This window comes from Coffea arabica, chromosome 1c, assembly GCF_036785885.1.
Source record: "Coffea arabica cultivar ET-39 chromosome 1c, Coffea Arabica ET-39 HiFi, whole genome shotgun sequence".
Lineage (NCBI taxonomy): Eukaryota > Viridiplantae > Streptophyta > Magnoliopsida > Gentianales > Rubiaceae > Coffea > Coffea arabica.
Genome location: NC_092310.1, coordinates 33,877,308 through 33,901,022, shown reverse-complemented (window position 1 = coordinate 33,901,022; position 23,715 = coordinate 33,877,308). Strand labels below are relative to the sequence as shown.

General features: G+C 37.5%; 1 long non-coding RNA gene across 1 annotated transcript; it reads right to left on the bottom strand.

The window, feature by feature from the left end:
• Positions 1 to 10,402: 10,402 nt before the first annotated feature.
• LOC140006446 (uncharacterized) lies at positions 10,403 to 12,625 on the bottom strand. Its single transcript, XR_011814070.1, has 3 exons — positions 12,460 to 12,625; positions 11,334 to 11,397; positions 10,403 to 10,511 (listed from the first exon to the last, which is right to left on the bottom strand). It is a non-coding gene; the product is annotated as an uncharacterized lncRNA (long non-coding RNA).
• Positions 12,626 to 23,715: the final 11,090 nt, after the last annotated feature.

Here is a 23,715-nt window from a genome sequence, read left to right as displayed (position 1 = left end):
GCCCAAGCATGTTCTAGTATCTTGTAATTAAGTCCTGAAACCATTGCAACTTCAATCATTGTTTGGCTTTCCCTTTATTTTGAGATCTTTGAAGTGCTTAAACGATTTATTTGGACTTGAATGTTTGAGTAATGCTTGTTTTGGGTCTTTAGTAGATGCTATATTTGGAAATTGAACGGGTTATTCCGTTTTCTTGGTCTTTAAGCATTTTTTGAGCTCATTCAAGTTGCAATTAGGTGGGTTTTGATGTTTTTGCTTATACTTTACTTTTAAATTGATGCCTTGACCGCTTTATTGTTTTGAAGCCATTTTCCTTCATTTGCTTACCATTAGGGGAAGGTATAATTTCTTTTATCTTCGTTTATCTCTCCTATGTGATCCAATGTGCTAAGTGAATTGCATGTCTACTTTGCTTTCCTAGCTTTTCTTTAATTCCTTTTACTTATGTCATTTACTTTTTGTTTTCATTAAGTTATTCTCTATGGGGTATGTGTACACCTCTTGGCTTGTAATAGATAGGGCTTGGAGGGGCATTCAATGAAGACCTATCGAAGACGTGTGCCTAGCTAGCAAATGTAATAGTTAGGGCTTTAATTGTCTTATGTGTCTTGCATGGTTAGTTGCTACGTGTTAATTTGCTTTGTTAGGGCCTTGCATCTAGTCGAGCATGCTAAATGTTATGTGCTATGTGTTTATGAGTGTTTGGCATGTCTACTCGCTTTCCATAACCATGAATGAATGCGATGGATGAATGTACGTTTCCGCTAGTCCAACGCTAGTCGGAATTCATAGAATGGGCTAGTCCAATGCTAGACCCTTAGGGATTTCCCCTCGTTAGTACATGTTTGCATGTTCATTACATGTCATGCATTCTTTTTAGTTTTATCATTTTGCATGCTCCTCGATTCCCCTTTCCCCTCACTTTAGGTCTTGCATTTCATGCTAGTTAGGGTACATTTGCTTGAAGTGTCCCCTCCGATAAGGGAAACGAGCGAGTGTGGCTACTCGATAGCCTTAGCACGCTAGTTTTGCCTTCTAATCAAAGGGAAAATCGAAGTCGAAAATTAGGAGTCATTCCCATACCCGACCTGATGCATTCCTTTAGGTTCATTCATTCTCAATTTTTCACTTACTCACTTTTTCAATTCACATTTCCTCATTACTTTTCCTTTCCTTATTGTTCATTTTGATTTCTACTTCACAAAAGTGCACTTAATTACACCTATATGCACTTATCACTATATTTCATACACTTGCACACAAACACTTGGATTTTTCATACAATTTCACACATGCACCTTTTCATACACTGGCACGCAAACACTTGGATTTTCATATAATTTCACACGTGCACCTTTTTGTACACTTGCACACTTACACTTTAGCTATCATTTGCATTAATCGACCTCTATAAGGTTTTCCTTTATTGGCCGCCACAATTCATGTGGTTGGGACCAAAAACCTTACAAGAGATATTTTAGAATTTAGGTTTGCATTTTTTCCTTCTTTTTGCATTCATGTAGTGCATCCAAATGTAATAAATTCTTTGGTTAAAATAAGAAAAAATTTTGATTAAATCACGCAACTAGCTTTGGCTAGGTCGAAGGGGTGCCTTGGATTTTTATCCTTGCCTTCCCCTTCGTCAAATGTGACTCCCGAACCTTTTTCATTGGTTTACGTGGACTAGGAGTCGTTTAAAAGGGGTTTCTTACAACTTTTCCTAAAAAATTCATTTTTAGGTGACTTGGTACACCTTAACTCATTACCAAGTGGCGACTTCCATTTTTTCAAAAACCCTTTTTAAACTATAATTTTGGGTCAAATCATCGCATTTTCAAATCCCCATTTAGACCCATTTTTCTTTTAAATCACAATTCATTTTCCAAATCACAAATTGAATCAAAAAACACATTTTTTAAACCATTTATTTATTTATCAAAAAATAGGGCGCGACAGGTATAGTACTTGCTATCGTTCAGAGGTCGATAAGACATCGCTCGAATCGACTTATGCAGCCATAGCATATTTTTCAAGTCATGTCATGTCTGGTCAAGCAATTCAAGTCGCGTCAAGCAGTTCAAGTCAGGCCAAGCGATTCAATTTAGGTCAAGCACGAGTCATTTATTCCAAATGAGAACGAGTGCGGTAAAGTACACACTCGACTCTATTTCCAAAATTTCAAGTCATTGATATCAAGTAAGCACGTATCAAGTTCACAGGATTTCAACTATTCATGCACTAATAATAATCGTGCACGTAATATCCGTGTACAATTGTCATTCATATTCATTCATGTAATAAGTATCATGTAGTTACACGAGAAAGAGGATGATGGCGATAAAGTACACTCTCACCTCGGTAAGTTTACGTATCATGTATAATACTTGTACAACTAATATCTCAATCACGTAAGCATTTAACATACACTTGACACTCACCAAGTTATCAAGGAAGGAATGTCACTCAAAGTTCAGGCATCCACCGTGGGATCCTCTTGAAGGTCCTCGTACGTGCCTGAATAATTAATAATGGACAATTATTTATAAACCCCAATTATCGAAAAAGATTGTACTAGAGTACAATCTAAGAAAATCTCATGAAAATGCGCCTTAATTTCTCGTAAATCGAGGCTCAAAAATGGAGTTTTAAAATACAAGAGAAATCTGGTTTTCATCTTTGAAATCAAGTGTAAAATGTTCAAGTAATATCGAAGGAATAAGGAGAATTCGAAAAAACTCCATTTCCTTAAGATTCGGAAATTTCAGTTTTGATATGAGATTTTTGAAAAATCGTATCTCACTCTTTACAAGTCCAAAATTGGAAAACTTTGTACCATTGGAAACTTCTTCCGAAGTACTAAAAGTTTTTAGAAGATAATTTTCCATGATTTCAAACGGAAGGCATTCAAAATTTGGCCCAAAGTTGCTGTTTTAGGCTTGCAAGACAGTTTCGGGTTGGTTTTTGACAAAGTTTGGAAATTCGGCAAAATTCACACAACGCGAACTAGCCTTTACAATTTAGAACTAAATTAGAGTTACAATCAAAGTTTAAAACACAATAGACGGAACAGGAATCGGAGTTTTGAATATCGAGAGACATCAGTCCAAAGTTGGTCACATTTTGCAAACTGTTCAGTCATTTTCCAGATTTAAAGACTATCTTGGAAATATCATTTGGCCATCGATTTGGCATTAGAAGTACACCAAAATTGGTACACTAAATCCTCCATGTGTGAACAACATTTCTACCAAGTTTCATGCAAAAATTCCCATGGAAAGGCAGTCATTAAAACAACCAAAGTTCAAGAAATATTTCAAGGCTAATCTGCCTTCTCACTTTTCTTTTGCTTGCGAAAGTTTTGTGCAATGAAATCAGTTCTAAATCACTCTATTTTCAAAACCAAGAGCCCATAAACATCCACTAAGCAATTTAAAGGTAATGAACATCACAATTTTCGAAATATAACTCCCCAAATCAGATTTGACCATTCGGCCAAGAGAAAGGGAAAAGTTTTCCAGATCTAAAAAGCAAACTTTGGAACATCTGTTGGCCATCGAGAAGGACTTGGAATGACACCAAACTTAGCAGTATTATACTACCATATGAGTTCTATTCCACTATAAAATATCATGGATAAATAAGCATGGGAAATTGGTTAACCAAATCACCCAAGTTTCTAAAATTCCAAGGCAAATCTGCCTTGTGAGTTCCGTTTTTCCATTTTCAAGATGTTTGGCCTACAGAGTACCTCAAACATGGTCCATTTGCATAGACAATGTCTAAGAGGTATCCAAAACACAATTTGGGGTGATTAACACCAAGAATTTCGAGTACAAGTCCCACACAAGATCAGGACATTCACTTAACCGAAAGAAGGTTGTGTTCAACACTGGATCAGTTTCGAACTTTGGTCACAACTCATTCAATTCAACTTGGAATTGAACGTGGTTGGTGGTGTTGGAAAGTTCATTCATAAAAATACAATTTCTCAGAAGAAACCATTTTCAAAATCTGTCCACAACTAGCCCACATTTGAGCATCAAATTGTAGTTCCTGTTCTGCCTTCCAGGAAAACAATGAAACAGGACAGCAATTTTCAAATGAATGGTTTGGCTCACTCAAGTGGAACCAGGACATGCATTTTATACCAATGGAAAACTGGGAATGTCTAGTTTCCAGTGCCACAAATGACACTTGATTTCGACATTGGAGTAAAGAGTTATAGCCGAAACAAAAGGACTGCCTGGGCAATCCGGGAAAATTTTCCAGTTTTGCTATCCTTTAGAAATCAATTTGGCCAACCAAACCATGTTATTTTTCAATGAAACTTTCTACACCATCCATATAACATGTATGGATCAAAAACAAGTCATTAGAACCTCAAAAATTTGCACCAAAATGCACGAACATGGTAGGGGTAAAATGGTCACTTTTGCTCATTGCACCATCCTTGAGTTTCTATCAACAACCCAACATTATTCCACTAATATAAGCACTAAACCAACATTAATTTCATCATCATTCACCAAATCAGTCCATCCAATCAAAGTGGGAGTTCATAGACTACCCATGAGAATCCAAGAGCTCATGAGTGTAATATAACTTCTATAAACTAAGATTTTTGAGGTTGATCGTTCATTACCTCTTTGGATGAGCATGACAGAAATTTTGGCCTCTTGAAGCTCAACAAAACCGTGGAAAGCAAGTTCTCTTCCTAGCTAATGTTGTTCACCAAGTGTTTAGCAAGTTGTACGTAAATTTTGAGGTGATTTGATGAAGGATTGAAGCAAGAAATGAAGAAGAATTTGGTCTTCTTCCTCCTTGAGGGTGCACGGCTGGAATGAGAGAGAAAGGAGAGTGTTTTGGGCTGCAATGAAGCTTCCAAAAGAAGCTAAAATGTGTGGCTCTAAATCGTTTCAAAAGTCAACTCTCTCTCCTGCACGTATGCGCGCGTTTCGTGCTCGATTCCTCTCGGGTTTGTTTCACTTATGCACTAAACCTCTAATGCACTTCCAATCTTATTATTATTATTCATTCTTAATAGCCCCAAAATAAAGGTCTCAAGTGTGAGAACCCGTAAATTTCCTTATTTCTAGGCCTTATTTTAATTATTTGCACGCCTTTTATGCATTCTCTTTATTAGAAAATTTTATAAATAATTTTTATGAGTAAATATAGTTTTTAAATGATTTTTATAGTATCGGTTAGATTTTGAGAAATTAAGAACGTATATCGGACGTGGGACCTGATAGTGCGGAAAGTTCGGTAAAATTCGGCCAATTAGGTTAAGTTTGGGATACTGGGATTAATTTACTAGGTGCTAAGAGATAATTAGAGGTTAGTATATGGATGAGAGTGGAGAGACAAAAGGATAAACATGCATTTACTAAAAGTGACAAGTGTCACTTGGAGATTAATTTTACTTTTTAACTACTATTCACCCTTTTACCAAATAAATCAAAAAAAATTAACCAAAATCTCTTCATTTCCAAGCTTCTTGTGGCCGGCCAACTCCAAGCAAAAAGAAAGGAAAAGCTTTCCAAATTCTTGCTTCAATCTTGCTCAAATCCAACAAACCAACCATTTAATCTTGTATTTTCTCCATAAAACTCCTTAAGTGAGTGATTGTGAGATGATTAGTGGAGTGGTTTGGAGGATTAAGGTGCCAAGTTGTTCCTTTTCTTGCATTTCAAGGTGAGTAGCTAGGGAATGCTTCCTTTGGTCTTGATAATGTCTAAGTAAAGATTTGTGTTGATTAAATGTGTGATTGGGTGAAAGATTTCTTGAATTGGGTTGAGATTGGTGAATTTTTCTATTTATTCCATGAATTTTCTGTTTCATATGTGTAATATGGTGTGGCTTTGTATGATGATGGGAAATGATCTAGAATGAAGCTAGAATGTGTAAATTGTGGTTAATTGCAGGAAATTTCCGCATTGAAAGGAAATTGTGGAAGTTAGGTTTTCATTTCCCCTCATTTCTCATAGTTAGAGGCCGAATTAGCCTTGGGTTAAAACATGAAAGTTGTAGGGAATGATAGTTTAGAGATTCCTACAAAATTTCAGCTCAATTGGAGCAACGTAGCTTGTGAAAAGACTGAAATACCCCTGCTGCCCTATTTCTACCCGAACTTGATAATTGCTTCTGTAATTGGCTAATCTGATTGGGAATACTTCTGATTTGGTTGTGGATGTCTTCTTAAGAAACATAGCCTGGTATCTTAGCTTTTGGATGGCTTTGGAATCACTTGAATGGACTTCAGTAGCCTGAATTATGGTTATCTAACCAGAATGCGGGTTGTTAACCTGTTTATGCGGTTCTGGTTTAGTATACTGAACTTTTGACCTAGTTACACTACAAAATGGACTGAGTGGCCTTCTTCAACATTGTAGCCCTTTCTGTTAGCTTCGAAACGGTGTATATTACACCTCCATCCGACAATCGTAGTGCCAATGGTACAAAAACCGCTAAATAATGTCAAAAACTGTTTTTAGGGTTTAGAGCTTAACTCTCATTTCTGGACTTTCCCTAGCTTACTTTAGTACTTATATGTTCTAATGAAGCCTTATTTTTGGTAGTATGTGGTATTGGTTTATGACTTGAAATCGAGTCTCATTGTGCTTATTTGAATATTTTAGGGCGTGACGGTGAGTAAAGACGCTCTTTGGGCGGAAGTTTACGAAATTCCACTTGCTTGTTTGGTGAGTGTACTACTCACTTGCTTGTTACTGTGTGGCTTTGTCTATTTGAACTTGATGCCTTGAATGCTTATTTGCACTATTGAAACTGATTAAAGTGAGGGTGTACTTGACCGCTCTCACCCCTTTTGTATTATATATGACTGTTTACCGTGAAATTGAATGATACATGCAAATACTTGAATTGGTGTCGTACGGACGAGTATCCAACGGCCTTACTGTTATCACTGAGCTCAACCCTATTGGTGGTCAATTGAATCGAGCCGGCAAGGGTTTGGTTGTGAAAATTGACGAGCCGTGGGGACTGTTATATGGAATCTTGTAGTATGAGACTCTCGATTCCGGTATATTCAAGTATTACCAAATTTATACTGTATGGAGTTCGGGCCCGGTAGGGGTATGTTGGGTGGAAGGAATGGAAGTAAAGTGGAGCCTACGGTTGGTTACTCGTAAACATTGACGGAGGGTCAATGAAGTCCGATCAAGTATACAAGCAAGGAAAAGGGCTCTTGAGAGCCGTCTGTATCCTATTACCAACTTTATTGATGTGTACTCTTCGGTTACTTTTATTAGATGAATTGGAATGAAATGCTATCTGCTTATATGATCTTCGTTGCTTGAGTGGTAATATCTCACTAGGCATAAGCTCACTCTATTCCTTTTGTTTTCCTTACAGGAATTTGAATACTTTTGGAAAGGCTATGAATGTTAGTTGCCGAGTTGAGCTTATGTGAATGTAATTTGCATAGCTCCTTTTGGGCAAAACCCTAAATGTATTTTGATCCAATTATCTCCCTTTTGTTTTGTAAATTTACAAATGTATGTGTATAACACTGTTTAACCCCGTTTATGTGTCCTATTTAGTTTGGGAATGTTTTTCCGAGTTATATGACATGGCACCCACTTTTCACCGACGGCTTAGTTTGCGTTTGGCTATTTTGCGATTTCGGCTTGTGTGAGCGCGTGTTATTTTCCCGAAACGTCTTAGATCGTGTTTGCCTGCACCGTTAGTCCTGGCGAGAGTTGGGCAGGTAGTCCACTAACCTCTTTGGTTCGCCTTAGGGGAAGGTGGGGCTGTCACATCAAGTCCATCAATTAATCGCGTGCGTAAAATCGCGCATTTTCAATTTATGCGCGATAGAGTGAAATTTCTAAGAAATCCCTATAACGATAGTATCACTAGCTAATAATTGAACAATTAAACATAAAAATACCTATTTCAAGACTAATGTACAAGTCTCCAATTTTCTAAGCTTATTGTATTCTCGAATCGATTATTGATTCCAATCGCCTATTCACTATTTTCACTTAACGAGCTTTCAAAAATTAAATTTTGAAACATGTCATTTTAAAAATATAAGCAAGTCATTGTTCCATGCAATTGGGTCTAAAATGGTCGAAATAAATTATTTGGAGAAAACGGTTGGATAAATAATTAATTAAGCTACTAAAATAAGTAAAAATTCGGGTTCTCACACCAGTTATACTGCGCGTAGGGAAAGGAACCCAACAACCAACCCAGACAAATCCGGGACAGTCCAAAGGGAAAGGGATTGGACCGAAGGTGCCAGTTCGGGTAAATTTCCTAGAGCAACAACAGGCCCTTGACTTGTTTGAGGTCGAAGAAGGTACAATCCCCGACTTGTCGATAGATTCTAGTGGTAAGAAAAATTTCGAGGACGAAATTTCTTGCAGGGGAAGAGAGTGTGAGGACCCGTAAATTTTCTTTTTTTATAACATTTTATTTTATTTTCTCATAGGCATTTTCTTCATTATACCCTATTATATTGATTTTTCAGAGATTTTATAAGTGAGTATAGGTTTTAAATCATTTTTCTAGTATAAGTTAGTTCATGAGATATTAGGAGTGTCTATTGGACGTGGGATCCGCTAGTGCAGTAAATGCGATATATTTTTGACAACTTGTTGGAGTTTTGTATTAAGTGATATTATTTTACAAGATGGTAGGAGACAATTAGAGGTTAAACCTTAAAAGGTGCCATGTGCCACGACCCGATTGGATGGTGGACTTGACCAACTTTTCTTCACCTTTACTAAATACAAAATTTGACTAAGATCATCTTCATTTTTTCCTTGAGCTGGCCGAACCTCCTAGAGGAAGAAACAAGAGAAACTTTCAACCTCAACTTCATTTTCTTGCTCAATCTTGAGTTTCTACCATTAAAATTTCAAACTACTCCATAGAAGTTGCTCTCTAAGGGATATTAAAGGTGTTAGTGGAGTTGTTTTGGAAAGAGAAGCACTAGCCATTTGTGACTCATCCATATATTTTGCATGGTGAACATGATGACCATTTTAAACATATTGTTTAGTTGCGTATGTCAAGTTTTCAATTTAAAAAGGAGCAAACATGTATCTTTTACTAAGTCATGAGGTCTATTTATATAAGTTCTATTTATATGATTTTCCTTTGATATTAACAAGCGAGGGTTGAAGTGTGAATTTAGGGCAATTTTGTTTTTCCCTTGCATATGATTTCACTCAAAACACTTGTTACAATCTATTTCTTTGCATGTGTGCTAGTTTTGAGGCAAGACAAGAGGTTTAAATGAAAGGAACTTGGATGAGTCAAAAACTTGTAAATTAAGTTGGAATTCTTGGATGAATGGAACTTTTTATGTTAATCTAGAGGTGTAAAAGACTATTTCAAGAATGTAAGTGAGTGAGTCCTGACGAGAGTTGGGCAGACGGTCTGCTAAAGCCTTAGGTACGCTCTAGAGGGAGGTGGGATCGTCATAGAAGGAGATTCCATTAGTTTCTTCCAAGTCTAAGGTTGATGTTGAGCCATCTAAGGAGGAGTCGTGGTGGGAGACTTACCAACGCCTTTTTCGAGAAAAGCAAATGAAGTAGGAAGTTGATTGCAATTATTAAAAATCTCTTAAAGAGGATTGTGTTGAGGCTGATGCTTGTGAACTTCATCCTATACAGGTTCAAAATCAAGAATTAGTTCAAGATTTATGTGGGAAGAGTAAGGTACAACATGAGTTTGTAAGTAATGATGTAATACTTGGGAGTGAGCAAGAGATTGAAAAATCTACAGAGTTGAATGAGAAAGGGGAAGAAAAGAGGGAAAGTGCACTGATTTTGAGTGTCAACAAAAACGAGAGTGAGGGGACTTATTGCCGTTTTAACAACCATAGCATTGCTTTGTCTATTGTTCCTTGTTTTATGCAGGTTAAGAAAGCAATTACAGTATCCAATGAGGTATAATCACCGAGAGTGCATATGATTTTAAAGCTTCTAATTTGCCAAGAGTGAAGGCAATGGAGGAGTTTACTTCCATGGCATGTGGATGCATTGAATGCTTCGTTGTTGATCAAGTCCAAGATGCCGGTTGTTGCATTACTTTCTTTAAGGCATTTCAATTGCGATATTATTGGTATTCCAAAGAATTTTGGAAGCACACTGCTCATCACTGGTTTCAATCTAAGCTATGCAAAATGTGATAGCCCCACTTCTCCCTTGGGCAAACCCTAGGGTATCAGCGGACTGCCTGCCTAGCTCTCGCCAGGACTCAGTCGTTCAAAGTACTAATATCATCAATGAAACGAATGTAACATTTGACAATGCAGGGGATTGAAACACTAACTCAAACATGATCACTAATCCAACAATTCAGCTTAGTACATATATCATCGTATGCCAACTTACCATGCTTCACTCAAAATTACATAATATAAATCACCCTTAAGAATTTAAGCTTACAAGTCTGCTTAAACGAAAGTTACAACCTCAAAACGCAAGAACGGCAAAATAAAGCTAAGAAAGCCCTCGATCAAATCCCTTCCCGATCTGTTAAGGAAAACAAAGGGAATGGGGTGAGTTAAAGCCCAATGAGGTTCCAGGTAAACAAGTAAACACATAGCCACATAAAATCACAAAATAGCCAACTAAACACCGTACAGTAAAATAACAGTTTAATCACAATTCAATTCAAGGATACGGGTGGCTTTCAAAAGCCAAAGGTCCACTTGAGCTTGATCATAATTGCCTCCTGTTGACACCCCGTCAACACTTGTAACAGTATATAGGTCCGTAGAACACCACTTTCACCAGTCTCCGTCCCCCAAACAACCCGCCACCGGGCCCGCACTCCTTAAACAGTAGTTTGGTATTACTCGAGTATACCAGGAATCCGAGTTTCCAATGCTCAAGAATTCCAATAAAACAGTATCAAGCCGAGGATTTTATCACTGGTGGTGCTGGACAACACAACAAGCAAGCACAACGGCTATGCTTCACCAGGGACCTCCAGGCAAGATTCAATTTCCAGTGAACAGTAAACAGTCCTCAAGGTTTATCGGCCTTCTCGACCAAGCCCTTGCTGGCTCGATACAACCGACTCACCTATGAGGTTGGGTACCCAAACAGTAACAGTAGTTGGCAGAATGTCATCCACGCAACTTAAGCACGGTCATGTATAGCAATATCTCATTTCATATTACTTCATTCAGTAAGTAGAGCCTCAGTGGAAAACAAGGAAGGTCAAGTGCGATAAAGTACACACTCGCCTCGATTTTAACTAAAACAGTGTTTGGCTTAAACAATAGCAAATCAACGATTTCAAGTATGCAAGTATTCCACATAACAAGTAGCAAGTAGTGAAACACTCACCTGTCAAGCAAAAGTAGCAATTGACATCAAACGTCTCAGTTACGATCACCTTTGTTGCCCAAACCTAGGTCAATGAGCGAAACCATTAACAATTGGATTCGTTCCTTACTCAAGTATAGGTTCATTAAGAGACCAAGTGAGTAGCCTAAGCTACTTAATCTATCATGCAAATGAGGTCCAAACCATGGGAAAAGTTGATAAGAAAACAAGTTTGGTATGTACATGAAAGTTCGGCAAAAGAAGGGTTTCACCGAAGCTCAAAAGTTTCATTACAGTTAAACTGTCTCGCCCGACCAGCCTCGGGAAAATGGTCACTGTTCATGGTAGGAGAGTCAGGATTAGGTTCCGTCAATTACGTTGGAAACTAGGTTATTAAGGTTAAATTTGTCATGAAGAAACCATTTCCAAAATCCCAGCTTAAGTGGCTCAAAATTAAGAAGCCAAAAGAAATTTCTGGACTGCCTCGGATGAACAGTACCGCACGGGCAGCCGACTTCCACAGCTTGCCACGGATTACTCGGGACGAACCAGAACATGAGCCAGGTACCATTTTAAAGCTCTAAGAGTCTATTTTCCAATGCCACAAACGGCACTCAATTCAAATTAGTGAGTAAAACGTTATAGCCTTTACAACATCGCTGGACAGAAAGTTTCTGGACCTAGTCCAGTTTTGTCCCTTTGCTTGCAACTCAAAATTTACTCAACCAAATTGGCTAATTTTTTGTAGACAACCTCTACACACATAACCCAACATATATCACTCACATTTGTAGCCAAAATATGCATGAAACATCAGGGCAAAAACCGGACAGCAAGCTGAACAGTTTCGGTCAGCATCCTTAATTCTTTCCCAACTTTCACTCTTCTCATTATTTTCACCTTTTGCACATCTCAAGTATTACATCTAACCATATAAGGTTTTAAAACATATCAATACCTCATAAACATAAATGAATAAGAGTTGAACATTTCATCAAACACTTGGTGTGCATACTAACAATTCATCCACTACTTGTTTAATTCAAGGGGTTAACTTTCAATTCCAACCACAACAACTTGCAATTCATGATTAGAGCTTATAGTAGATGATCTAACACATAAAACCCCCAAATTAAAGAGTACTTACCTTACTTACAAGGTGCTCAAATCACCAAAACAATCCACCAAAATGAAAGCTTCAAGCTTGGAACAACCACAAGGATTGGAGGAAAGTTTCTCACTAACTCTAGATCTTTCTCTTTTGATTTTTCTCTCAAGCTCACACTAGGTTTAGAAAGCTTTAAAATGGAGTTTCTCTCCTTCTCTTGGAAGCTAAGAAGGGCAAGAAATTATGGTGGAGGAATGGAGCAAAAATTGGTTTAAAATTCATCTAATCTTTGGTCAAACAAGATGCATGGCTAGGATTTTGCCACTTGGCCTAATTCTTGTACACAACTTCTCTTAATTCTTTGACTAATGCCATTCTTACCTTTCCAAATGCACCAATAATTATTCAACACCTCTAATCTCTCACATAAAGTCTCTACCACTAATAAAAGAACATTTGGACAATTACAAGTGGTGATTTATTTACAACCTAGCTCAAGGATATGTTTTACTTCAAGTAAAATGAATTGAAATGAAATGCATGGAAATTATTATAACACATAGAAAATAATTTGTAAGGGCATATATTAAATGGTCTAGATCTTATAATAAGGCATGTAAATAAAAAAATTGTGTTTTAAAGTGAGGGTCCATACAAGGGATTTGTTGTAACACATTGTGAAATATAATGCTAGGGCATATAAGAGGTGGTTTAAATCTTGGTGCAAGGCATGTAGTTTGGGGAAATTGTATTTTAAAAATGAGGGTTCTCACACAAAAGGCATGCAGAAAGTGTTGTTGTTGTCATGACTTATCCATGCTAGCTTCAATCTAAGTGCACTGACATCAAAGCTTTCAACAGTGGTTCCAGGGATTCCATGTGCTTATCTACTATGGTTTTCAATCTAGGTGGAAAATATGTGATGTTCTTTCCATCATTAACATTGTTTCCCTAAGATTTGAGGGCAAATCTATTCAAGAGAAGGGGAATGATACAAGCCAAGCTATATCGTTAGACAAGATTCAAGTTCCAATAGGACCATTCATGCGAGCTCAAGCTAAGAAGCTACGTGAGGTACTTCAACGGCTGGTTCATGAAGTTCAAAGTCAAAAGTTATGCCAAAAGTCATTGAAGGTCTTGAGTATGATGATTTGAAGCTTGTTCACCTTATTCAAGTAAAGGAAGAGATCGATGGTTCAGTTTCTAGTTAATCCGGCTTCATCTCAGTAAAGTCATAATAAGGCATGGGCACGCTTTATAAGCACAAGTTTTCTGCCCATCTAATTAATTCGGTCTGTATATGCTGATGTTTAGTTGTTTAGTTATATCATTTGGTGTGTTTTCTAGTAGTGATTTAGTCATTTTATTTAGAAGAATAATTCGGCTAGCTTAGTGCTTATGTGGGCCAATCCAAGTGTCAAGTCAATTTAGGAAACTAAGTCATTTTTTAGTCTTTCCAAGTAACATTAGGATTACCGTTTGTTAAGTGACATTTTTTTTACAACATTCAATAATAAGATAGATTTTGAGAGTTCTTCTCTTGGCTTCTTTGAAAGCTTCTTGAACATCTTAGAGCTACTTTAATTGTTCATGATTTATCTATCAAAGATCGTGTTTGATTATGGCATCCACTACCTTCATGCCAAAGTTCGTTAACCACGTGATTAACAGGTTGAGATCTTCCGCTTCCAAACTTTGATACCAAATTCTAGATCCTTGGGCTTGTCTCTTATAGGTTTCATCACAACGTTGGCGACATTCCTATCATTAGATGTAGAAGATGTTCTTCTAAACTCCTACTATAGATAAGAATATCATCAAAGTACACCACAATGAATTTACCAAGAAAGGGTCTTAACACATGGTTCATTAAATGTACGAAAGTGTTAGGTGCATTAATCAAACCGAAAGGCATAACCAACCACTCATAAAGGCCATTCCACTCATCTCCCTCTTTCATTCTAATTTAGTGGTAACCACTTTTCAAGTCAATTTTAGTAAAGATGATAGCACCGTGCAATTCATCCAGCATATCATCTAGCCTAGGAATAGGATAACGATACTTTACCGTTATGGCATTTACTGCCTTACAGTCGGTGCGCATTCTCCAAACTCTATCTTTCTTTGGCATGAGAATCACAGGTATAGCACATGGAATTAAACTTTCTCGCCTCCGACCCCATCCTATAGACAGGTTTGTTAGGCAGTGGTGCTCCCGGAACCAAGACAATTTAATGTTCGATTCCTCTCGTAGGTGGCAATCTATCCAGGATGTCTTCAGGGAACACATCTTTGAACTCTGCAAAAGAGATAAAACATTGATAGGCAAAGAGTTAGTAGATGTAGGAGATTCGACCAACTCTTCCTTGCACAAAAGTACAAGTAAAAGTTGGTTAAAAGACAAAACTTGCTTTACATCTTTGGTTTTTACTAGCAAGCATAGTTATTAAACCAGGCTCGGCCGGGTGGTTCAACTAGTCAACCAGGTGAACCGGCCATGAAACTCGACTGGGTTGTTAATTGGATCATTTGTGCGAGAAACATGTTGACTTGTTAATGGACCGGCGGTTCAACCGGTCAACTCGGTTGAACCGAACGGTTTTGTAAGAACCCGGTTGTTGTGTTAAAAATATTTGGAAAATTTTGCAATGGAGAATCAAACCTTGAACCTTAACCACAAGAATGAAGCGCGCTCATCACTGAACCAGCAAGTCATTTGGTACTTATTTAGCCCTTCTATGTTATAGATTAGACCTTTATTCTTATTTTGTTTCATCAAAACAAAATTTGTTTAGAATCTTTTAATAAAATTTTATTATTCTCCAAATTCTATAAGTTATGAATGGATTTTAAAAATAGCATATTACACAATTCATTTTAAAGACAAATATTATTCTTAATAACTTTTTGCACTTAAAATTCGTAAATAAACTAGATAACTACACTTAAATAAAATTTTATACTTGAAATTTGGTGGATTACTAATTAAATTTAGATTTTGTTAATTCTTATAAGAATTAATAATTTTATAATAAATTGGACTAACTAAGTATTTACCGTGACATAGTTTATTATAGTTTCAACCATATTAAAAATTATGAAATATAATATTTAAGTATATTTAGTGACCCACCGGTTGAATCAGTAACCCGTTGACGGACTTCTTTTACCGAGTTCCTCCTCAGGCCGGGTTTAATAACTATGCTAGCAAGCTTTGTTTTCCCTTGTTGTTTTTCACTTTGGCCGAATCAATCATTGCTTTTCCCCCTCTAGTGATTCAGCCTTGCCCTCGTTCTTTTTTCCCTCATTTTTTTCTTTATTTTTCCTCGCAAGTTCTAGTTCATATTCCCTTTGAAGTCTCACTTCATCTCGTACACTTGTTTGGGGGTAAGGGGTATGAGGGTGATCTTCCTATTACAATGAGTAAATACATATTTATTGGTTCTTTCCTTGAATTTCACATCTTTGTCATATTGCCAAGGACGACCAAGAATGATGTGACTTGCTTGCATTGGGACGACGTCACAAGTTACTTCATCTTCATAACATTCAATGCGAAATGGCACCTTTACTTGGCGATATACTCGAACATCCCCTTCATCATTTGGCCATTGGAGGCGATATGGTTTCGGGTGATCTTCCTATTACAATGAGTAAATACATATTTATTGGTTCTTTCCTTGAATTTCACATCTTTGTCATATTGCCAAGGACGACCAAGAATGATGTGACTTGCTTGCATTGGGACGACGTCACAAGTTACTTCATCTTCATAACATTCAATGCGAAATGGCACCTTTACTTGGCGATATACACGAACATCCCCTTCATCATTTGGCCATTGGAGGCGATATGGTTTCGGGTGTCTAATAGTTGGAAGTCCTAACTTTTCCACCATAAGTAGACTAGCTACATTGGCACAACTCACAACTTCAACTATCAATGACAATGCTACACGCTTTGTCCTTTATATGACATCGACTATAGAAGAGATTCTCCCGTTGCACTTCAACCTCTTCCTCAGCTCGTGCAGTAACTACCTTTCGAACCACTAGGCACCCAATTTCCTCATTGGTAGTTGCTCCTCACCCGATTCTTCCTCTTCTTCCACAAGAAATGGCATCCCTTCAAAATCATCCTCCTCATTCGTGAGAATTTTTCCATTTGGCATTATATGCATGGTACGTTGATTGGGGCATTGGGAAGCTATGTAGCCAAAACCTTGACACTTAAAACACTTAGTGTCTCGATTGCATGGCTTAGAAGCCTCTAAAGCAGTTTTGTTCTCACCCTTAGCCATCGGTTTGTGGATGTAGTCTTTGGCCCAGGTTGGAATCAGAAACCCATGGCCTTCTCCTTCTTTTTAGGTTGAGAATTTCTCCAATTCCCATCTTGATAAGTGGTGCCTTGACGTGCACTACCCCTCCTCTTGAGACACCTTTCTACCGTGACAGCTTTATCTAACATCTCATGTAGATCAAGTTAGTGTTGTAGCTCAACCACCTCAACGATTTCGGTCTCAAACCATGCAAAAATCTAGCCATTATTGCTTCAACGTCTTCTTGTATGTCAGCCTTCATGATGGCCATCTCCATTTCTTTATAATAATCCTCAACTAACCTATTTCCTTGAGTAAGAGCTTGTAGCCAACGATGCAAATCCTTGCTATAGTAATTAGGCACAAACCTCTTTCTCATCAAGCTTCTCATTTCGTCCCAAGTCTCCACGGCCCTTTCTCGATTTCTCTTTCGACTAAAGCGCAATTGATCCCACCAAATAGATGCATAATTTGTGAATTCCATGGCTGCCAATTTCATCTTTTGTTCTTCCGTATATATGTTGCATTCAAAGACCATCACGATTTTCCTCTCCTACTCCAAATAGGCATCGGGGTCCGATTTGCCTTGAAAGGAAGGAATTTTGTGTTTTATGCCTTTAATTGCATCAACCCCTAGCTTGTGGAAATGCTGGTCAGCTTTGTATCTCCTTTCAAATTGCTCCTCCTCATCATTAGATGAAGCCGATTTATCCTTTGTAGCCCTTCCTTTGCTTGAGTTAGATTGATGTTTAGAGTTCTGCAATTGATCAATCCGCTCATGCAAAACTTCAAATCTTTGGTCCAACTTTCGATCTATTAATGTCAATAGTTAGGGTATTGATCTCTTCACTTCATGGCATTTTTTTTAAAAGAAACCTACAAAAAAGAGTTAGTGCAACAAAATTTTCTCACACGCTCCTTTACATGTTTCACTTGCACTCATGTGTTACTCAAGTATATGAAACCCTCAAATGAGCTCACCAATGCAAATTCGTATGCTTGTTAATTGCTTGGATTGAGCAAATTAGGAGTCACCTTCAAGACAATCCTTGACATGTGACGTCCCGAAAGAATGAGTACGCGAACCCGAAAAAATTTTCTAAGTTTCTAGGGTTTATTTTATTAATCGCCCGCCTTTTTCTACATTTTCTTTATTAGAAAATTTCTCCAGATAATTTTTATGAGTAAATATAGTTTTTAGATTATTTTTCTAGTATCGGTTAGTTTTTGAGAAATTAAGAGCGTATATCGGACGTGGGACCCGCTACTGCAGAAAGTTCGGTAAAATTCGGCCAATTAGGTTAAGTTTAGTATACTGGGTTTTAGTTACTAGGTGCTAAGAGATAATTAGAGGTTACTTAAATGAATTGGTCTTGGAGAGACAAGAAGATAATCTCAAGCTTAAAGGGTGACAAGTGTCACCTTGTTATTGAAGGTTGGACTTTGACATTTGACCATCTTACTACATTTACCAAATAAGTACCAAATTGATCCAAAATTACCTTCATTCTTCATCATCTTGGCTGAGCTTCACAAGGAGAAAAGAAAGGAAAGCTTTCATCTTGCTTCTTCATTTCTTGCTCCAATCAAACAATTTAACCGATTAAACTTGGATTTCCTCCATAAAACCTCTTAGTTTAGTGGTATTAAGGTTGGTTGTGAAGTGGTTTGGAAGACCAAGGTGCTAAGTTGCTTCCTTTCTTGAGTTGGTAAGGTGAGTAGCTAAGGAACCTCTCTTTTCTTCTCAATCATGTTTAATTAGTGGCTTATGTGAGTTAAAGAGATGGTTTTAGGGGTTATTTCATAACTTATGGTTGAGATGTGCAAATTTTTCTAATTATTGAGGATTTTCTGGTTTAATATATAAATGATTGTTTAGTCATGGATTAATGGTTTGTTATAGTGTAAGATGGAGTTGGTATGAGTTGGAAATGATTGTTTGTGAAAAATTGTTGGTTTGAAACTAAAATTCCAGATTAGGGTTCCAAAGAAGCCTGTTCTGTCCGAATTTTGTTGAGCATGTTAGAGGCCGAATTGGCCTTAGCACAAAACATGAAAGTTGTATAGAATGATGTTTTCTAGTTACCTGTAAAATTTCAGCTCAATCTGAGCTCGGTATCCTGTGAAAAGACCGAAATACCCCTGCTACCCTGTTTCTATCCGAGAATAGTAATCAGCTTTGGTAATTGGGTAGTTTGACTGGGAATACTACCGATTTGGTTGTTGATGTCTTCTTAAGAATTATAGCCTTGTATCTTAGCTTTCAAATGGCTTTGGAATCACTTGAATTGGAGTTGTATATGCTGAGATAATTCGGAAATACCCAGACTGGTCTAGGTAGGAGTTCAGTGAACAGGGTTATCTTTTCACCCAATCTGACCGTGACCTTTCACCATGATCCTTGCCGAATTAGATTTTGGCCAAAACATGAAAGTTGTATCCAATGGTATAAACTAGTAGCTTACAAAATTTCAGCTTGATCCGACCACTGTAGCATGTGAAATGATCGAAATACCATTGACTGTCCATGAAACCTGTTTCGCGCCCAGAATTCTGTTTTCGTGTAGTTTTCCATTTTTGATCATGAAAATACATGATTTAGCCCTGGAAGTCTTCATAAGAAATGTAGGGTTGTGTTTTAGCTTCGAAACACCATAAGATACACTTCAATCGGACTTCGTTAGCCTGAGTTATTGCTGTTTAACAATTGGGCGGTTAGCCAACCTGTTTGTGAGATTCTGGTTTCATAGATGTTAATTTTGACCTAGCTACAATATGATCTGGACTGAGTGACCTTCTGTAACATTGTAGCCCTATCTCTTAGCTTCGCAACGGTGTGTATTACACCTCCATCCGATAATCGTAGTGCCAATCGTGCCAAAACCGCTAAATGACATCAAATCTGTTTTTGGGTTTTAGGGCTTGGATTCGGACAAGATAATGGTATATGACGGATGGGTTCTGAGCCGTGGAGGTGAGTGACCCTAAACTGTTTCCAAAGTTACTTATGAACCGTTTCTTGCACTATTTACTTGATTGCATATCATGAGTGCTTGCATGTGACCCATGACATGTTTTGGCTTAAATGAGTACTTGGAATTCGTGTGCTAAACACCAACGTCTCCACCTCTGTGTACTGTTCATCTGGAGCAAATGGCTTCCCCTCGGACTGTTTACTGTTAAATGTTTGTTTGGAGCGTTGGGTGTTTAAGTACAACGATTTTACTGGCTCACGAGAGCAATAAATGTACATTTGATCTTGGAATCATGACATCACTGAAATGAACGACTGTGAAACTGTTATTCTTGGTTTTGATGATCACAAAAGTTCTTTGAAATGTTTATACAGACCAAGAAAGTGAACACTTTGATCAGGCCTGATGGAACAAAGAAAGCATATGTTTGTTTAACTTCAGTTACGTTGCTTCGGATGTGGCAAACAAGATTGGAATAATATAAATGAATTTAGTCATTGTTTTGTTCCAATCAAAGATACTGTCTTTTAAGTATGACAATTTTGAAACGTGTATCTAACCCTCTTCATAAATAAGTGTTTTCTGCCTATCAAAGAATCAGGTACGAATAGGTCATGAAATGCAAATCAACCAAAAGAAGAAGCAAAAATAGGACACTCATGTCGGACGTCCGGAAGGAATCTGTCGGACGTCCGAAAGGATAAAGAACATCAAGAAGGAAGCGCTGTCGGACGCTCATAAAGAAGCATCGGACGTCCGGAAGGATCGGACGCACACCTCGGACGCATAACAACCGCATCGGACGTCCGAAAAATTCCAAGATGACTTGCCAACTCTCTGCCTACGATCGGACGCTGTGCAGTCGGACGATATAAACGCATCGGACGTCCGATCCTCAACTTGGCTGTTCTTCGGACGATTGGTTCGGACGATGATATAGTCGTCGGACGTCCGACAGCCCCAACGGCTAGTTGACTCTTCAACTGCCTTCTATCCGTTGGAAGCATTGATGAAGCCCATTTCTGGTTCCCTTTAAAATCAAACTGGCCTGAACCAAGTAGGGACTTTTGCACACTTTGTTTACAAGATCTCAAGAGATATTTTAGCTAGAAAATAGTCTCCATAGTAAGATTTGTTATCTAAGTGGTGTGAATTTCTTGTGAGCTTTTCTCTTGTGGTTGAAAGTCTCATTAGTGTAGCTTTGTTGAGGGTTATCTGAGTGTTTGTAAAACTTCTTAGCTTGACTAAGTGAGGCTTAGGGCAAGGAGGAAGTGCTCCCTCCATTGTACATCTAGTTGATCATCTTTCATCAAAGAGAAGTTGCTCAACCTTGTGTTTGGTCTTCAAGTTTGAGGAAAGCTTGGTAGACAATCGGTTTGATATTCTATTTTACTTTTTGTTTAATAAAATTCTCATTGCTTATTTATTCGTGTTTTTCTGATCAATATTGCTCTTGTCTTCTAATCTACTTGGTTGATCATTACTAGAAAAGAAGGTAAATTTTTATTAAAGAAAAAGTGCATAAATTCGATTAAGATTTTAATCAACCTAATTCACCCCCCCTCTTAGGTTGTCTTCGGGCCTTACAATTGGTATCAGAGCTTGGTCTCCTTGAGATTAAGCTCTAACGGCTAGGAGTAAAGATGACAACCAGTCATGCTATGTTTGTTGAGGGGCAATCTGTTACTAGGCCTCCCATGTTCAGTGGCTCCAACTATGTTAGCTGGAAAGAAAGGATGATTATCTTTTTGCAATCTATTGATATTGAGCTATGGTTTATTGTGAGTGAAGGACCACATGAAGCTAACTTTCTTGATGCAGAAACAGGTTTACTTCGACCAAAAATGAGAGCTGAAATGAATGCTCAAGATAGGACTAACCTCACATTGAATGCCAAGGCCATGAATGTTCTTTATAGTGCCTTAGATTCAAATGAATCAATTAGAGTAAAAGGCTGTAAATCGGCCAAAGAAGTGTGGGATAAACTAAGAGAAATCCATGAGGGTGGTGACAACGTGAAAGAACAGAAAAAGGCTATCTTGGTCACAAAATATGAATCATTTAAAATTGAACCTCTTGAGGATATTGACAAAATGTATTGCAGGTTCACTGACTTGATCAAAGATCTCGAGGTGTTGGGCAGAGAGTACACCTTGGGAGAGAAGAACAAGAAAATTCTCAATGCATTGGGCAAAGAATGGGAAAATAAAGTGACTGCAATAGAGGAGGCTAAGGATTTAAGTTCTGTGCCTATAGAATCTATCATTAACTTACTAACCACTTATGAGTTGAAACTGAAATCTAAAGTACAGGAGGAAGAGGATGCTAGAGAGAAACATTGCTCTAAAGACTACTCAAGGTGAAGATGATACAGTTCACTTGGATGATGAAGACTCGGATGGTGATGATAATGATCTTGCTCTCATCACCAGAGGCTTCAAGAGAATCTTGAATAAAAGAAAGTTTAGAAGGGGAGGACCTAGCAATCAATTCCAGAATCAGCCATCTATCGTAAAGTACAAAGGAAAACAAGATTTCAACAAGAAACAGTTGGACAAATGCTTCGAATGTGGACAGGCTGGACACTATGCAAACGAATGCCCCATGAAGAAGATGAAAGATGGGAAAACTGATCGAAAACCAAGATTCAATAACTTCCAGATTACTTGGAATGAATGCAACTCCGAAGGGAAAATTGAAGAAGAGGATGAATCAGCTCAAATGGCCTTCATGGCTGTTGGAAATAATAAGGTAATGTCCATACACTCTCAATCTGAAAGTGATAATGATGAAGATGATGATCTTGAATCCTTTGTTGAAAAACCTTGAAGGAATCTTATGATAAAAACAAGCAGTTAAAACAGAAAATGGCTTTTCTCATTCAAGAAAATACAAGTCTTTTTCAACAAAATAAACAACTAAAGACTGACAATGAAAGTCTTGTAAGAGCCGGATGTGATGTTCAAAATGAGCTTGATAGAAAGACAAATATTTGTGAAATGCTGAAGGAAAGACATGGTGATTTGAAAAAAAGGATGGACAACTTGGATGAAACGTTGAAAGCCAGAAAGCAGGATTTTATCAAAAGGAACATGGCATCTACACATCTCACTGCTTTTCAAAGAACATTTGCACACAACAAAAATGCACATGGTTTCACAACATATAGAAGAGGTGGACTGAGATATGTCAAACCAGTATATGTTAAGAACTCTTCCATTATGTGTGGTTTTTGTTGTCAAAGAGGGCATTTGAAAGGTGATTGCTATGTGAAAAGAAATCTGAACAAAGGGATGAAATGCATGTGGTTAATTAGATACAATGCTAACTATTGTGGACCCAAAAATTAAAAAGGGTACCAAACACTTTCTCTTTTCAGGAAAAATGCTCAAACAAGTCCAAATGGTTCATTGATAGCGGCTGCTCAAGGCATATGACCGGTGATCCCTCTTTGTTCATAAAGCTGAAATCAAAATCAAGTGGAAAAGTGACATTTGGTGATGATGTGAAAGCTAAGACAATTGGAATAGGTGATGTTGGTAAGGATGGTGAAACCTTTGTTCATAATGTGCTCTTAGTTAATAACTTAGGTTATAATTTGCTTAGTGTTAGTCAATTGTGTGATAAAGACTTGTATGTGTTGTTTAAAAAGCATGAATGCATTGTACTTGATTCCAAATATAATGTTGTGTTCAAAGGGAAGAGGTTTAACGACATATATATTGTAATTCTTGATAAAGTTGATTCTTCTAGCTTAAAATGTCTTAAAGCTTCAAATGAAGATCCTTGGTTGTGGCATAGGAGACTTTGTCATTTTAACATGGACTTACTAAAGGAAATTTCGAAAAAGGAGCTTGTTAGAGGCTTGCCAAAAATCGGTTTTGAAAAGGATAAAATTTGTGATGCATGTCAATTTGGAAAGCAAACAAAAGTTTCTTTTAAACCAAAGAAGTGTGTATCTACTTTCAAACCTTTAGAACTCTTGCATCTTGATTTATTTGG